Here is a 3,847-nt window from a genome sequence, read left to right on the forward strand (position 1 = left end):
CATTCTGCTAAGTGAAATAAGCCAGTCACACACACAAAAATAACAAATCCAAATACTGTATGATTCCACTTATGTGAGGTAAATAGTAAAAAATAGAGACAAAAAGCACAACTGTGATTGCCAGGGGTAGAATGGGAATGGGGGAGATTAAGCGGTTATCATTTTATGGGTATAAATTTTTTTTTTAATTTTTAAAAATTGATTTTAGACAGAGAGAGGAGAGAGATGAGAAGCATCAACTCACAGTTGCTTCACTTTAGTTGTTCACTGATTGCTACTCATATGTATGTACCTTGACCAGAGGGCTCAAGCCAAGTCAGTGACCCCTCACTCAAGCCAGAAACCGTGGGCTCAAGATAGTGACCTTAGGAATCATGTTGATGATCCTTTGATCAAGTTGGCATCCTTGGAGTTTTGAACCTGGGACCTCAGTATTTCAGGTCAATGCTCTATTCAATGTGCCACTACCAGTCAGGCTAATGGTATAATATTAGTTCAATAAAATGAAAACAGTTATGGATATGGATAGTGCTGATGGTTGCACAACACTGAACTGTAGACTTTTTTAAAAAATGGTTAACATGGTAAATTTTATGTTAGGTGCATTTTTCAATAAAAATAATTTTAAAAAAACAATCAAAAGGTATTAAAACTTCAGACACAATCTCTAGATAGCAGAAATCTATAACAAAATTTTGGGAAAATTCCTTGTAATAGCCAATCTTCAATAGATATTGTTATAAAGTGCCAAAAACTACAGAATTAATATTTTAGGAAGTTTAAAGAACATTTTATTAATTTGGGCTAGGCATGCAGAAAGATTTTGTACGTATGATTTCTATGCTTGTGTAATTAGCATCAAAACTAAGATGTCCAATGGCATTGTGTTATAAATGCCAAAGAGGAAGGAGACTTGGATTCTCTGACCTTCCCACATACCTATGGGGGAAGGGTGAATAGCTAGCCAGGTACAGGAAGATAAAGATTAAATTAAAATCTTGTACTGATGAACCATTTACAGGCATTTGTCCCTATGGAAACTACCCCTCCCCTTCTGAAAGCATATAGTTAATGTATGTATATCTAAACAAAAGGTATAAACTTATGCCGTGATGTCAGGGTTTTTTCCCCTCCCATGTATAATTAGGAATATATAAACAGCCCCTGAACAGTTTTTTGGGGTCTGCACAATTTTGGTCTGTTGCCCTGTGTCAACCATATGCAGCCGGCATATTAAATAAATTTCCTCCTTTAATAAAACCTTTCAAAAACTTATTTGGACTATGTGCCTCTATGAACACCCACAAAATTGTGGATTTAGTTATGTTATAACATTGGCGCCCAATGTGGGGTTCACAGTGTGTTGCGTCACCAGGTAGAGCAGCGGCTCTCAATCTGTGGGTCACGACCCCTGTGTTTTGGTCGTTTGACCCCCGCCGGGGTCACGACCCACAGGTTGAGAACCGCTGAGGTAGAGGAACCCCAAATCGGCTGGTCTCCCTGGGAGGCTGCCCGGTCCCGCTTGAGGAATGAGGAGAGGTGTGCCACCTGAGACTTCCAGGGCTCCCATTCTTCCTGTGGGTCCAGACAGTTCCTTGATAGACACTCCCAGTTCCCAAATCCGAAAATTTGGACTATTTGGCAGAGAAATAAAGGAGGTAAGTAAAGCAACTCTTTCTGCTTTGCTGAATTTTTCTGGCTTTCCTCTGAATACTTGCTTTCACTTTTCTGTCTGAGACTGGTACTGGTCAAATTTGTTTGGGACTAGAATGTAGGTAATTTGGGAGCCCTCACTGAGTTGTGACTCCGGTGATTTAAGTAGGGCCTTCAAAGCTGTTTTGCTGAGCTGAAACTTTGGAAGTATGTAGGTGAAGTCAGCTTTCTGACATTACTGAGTTGAATCTAGTCCCGTTGTGGACTCTCCAAAGACCGAGACATTGGTAGGAGAGCCGTTGGTCTTGATTAGGATTCTCTGGGATGCATTTAGTTATACTCTGGAAGGACAATTAGTAGGAGCTGAAAGTGACCGGGTCCATCAGCTTCTATCACGATTTTGTGTTTGCACATTTATATATTTCTTGAGAAAGATAATTAAAGGAGACTGAGTAAAGACCCCAAACTTCCAGAGGCAGCTAATTGTGTTATGCTCTCAGAGAAAACTGAGTAAAGACACCTTTGTATTTATTGAAATCTCATTCTTCTTTGTTCTCTTTACTTTTAAATTCTAAAATTCCTGGGTTTAAAGTTTAAAATCCCTGCAGAATGCGGCCTGTGTACACCTGAGAGGCCAGGAGGGGAGCCCTTCCTTTGTCTATGAAAGCGTGCTCATGTGTGTCTGTATGTAAGTCCTTTGTTTAATGTCTAAAATGTGTCTGTTTTGAAGTCTGGTTTTGGTTTTTTTGTGTTAAAACTGGAAGCTTCTGACTAAAAAACAATTTCAAATGGTGATTTGTATATACTGCAGATTTTCTTTGTTTCTTCGAGAGATCTCTCATGACATTTCATGGTTTGGACCCCTATCCCCTGCTCCACTACATATCTTCTCTTGGATCCAGAATCTCTGGCTTCAAGGGGACCTGTTAGATTTCTCCCCTGAAAGGAATCATTCTCTTCAATTGGCTTCTTCCCCTTGTCTTGTGTAATAATTAATATCTCTATAGTCAAACACCTTTTATTCTGGATGCTAGTTAATTATCTGTCTTACCCTTTTGTTCTTATTGGTGCACTAATTTCTGGATTTTTCTGAAGTAGTTTTAATTCTGTAATTAGTAACCTTGGCTATTAAATATGGGAGGAGGGGCCAGTTCACAGAAGACCCCATTAGGCTGTCATTTAAAACACTTTCAAGAAGCTTATGGAGATGGCCATAAATAAGGAATTAAATGGTCCAAGAAAAGGCTACATTATCTCTGTGAATCAGAATGGACTAGGTTCAGAGTTGAATGGCTGGCAACTGGAACTTTTAATCTCCAACTAGTAGAGGAAGTCTGGAATATGGTAACTGAGGATCCAGGCTACCCTGATCAGTTTTCATACATTGATCAATGGCTGAATTTAACATTAGATCTGCCACAATGGCTAAAGGCTTGCTCAATACAAAAAGAGCTATACGTCTTCCTAGTCTGGCCAGACTTATATCTAAGACAGAAAAGAGATTCGAAAGAAAAAATTAGAACTCAGGGGAAAAAAAATCAATGTACATATTGCAATAGAGAATATGGCTGGGAAAGCATTTCCCCAGCCTCTAGGAGAAAAGGCAGGCAAGTGAGTGGTTTAGGTAAGGGAAGAGAAAAAAGTCAAGCAGGGATGCATGGTGTGTGGAACAATAGAGTGGGGGTGCAGCCGTGGAGAGGCGAACATGGACATGCCTCCTCTCCCCTTAGCCATGCTCCTGCCCTCGCCACCACAGCACACCCAAGCAGAAGGCAAACATCAGGCAGAAGGCTGAGCACCAAAAGATGAGCCCCACCGCCATCTCCAGATGCATGGCTAGAATAGGGTTCAGCTTACAGGGTAGAAAGAGCAATAGAGAAAGGATGAAATAACTAAAATATAAAATAGAAATTAATTTCAAATATCCACGTGTGGACCAAAGGAGATTTTGCCCATTTGGAAAATACAGGGTAGAAATAGTATTAAAAATTAAAACTTTACTTTCAAAAAAATCTTTAAAAAAATTAAAAATTAACAAACCATAGGTGTGGACCTTACTAGTTAATTGACAGTTTCTTAAATTAAATTGCAGCTCCAAAAGAAGTAATAGAAACATAAGTAATAGAATTATTAGAAATAAATTCTCCGTGGGTTGGGGATGATGGCTTGTTGCCCTCCACCGGTGTAAAAATGA

This window comes from Saccopteryx bilineata, chromosome 2 (genome assembly GCF_036850765.1).
Source record: "Saccopteryx bilineata isolate mSacBil1 chromosome 2, mSacBil1_pri_phased_curated, whole genome shotgun sequence".
NCBI lineage: Eukaryota > Metazoa > Chordata > Mammalia > Chiroptera > Emballonuridae > Saccopteryx > Saccopteryx bilineata.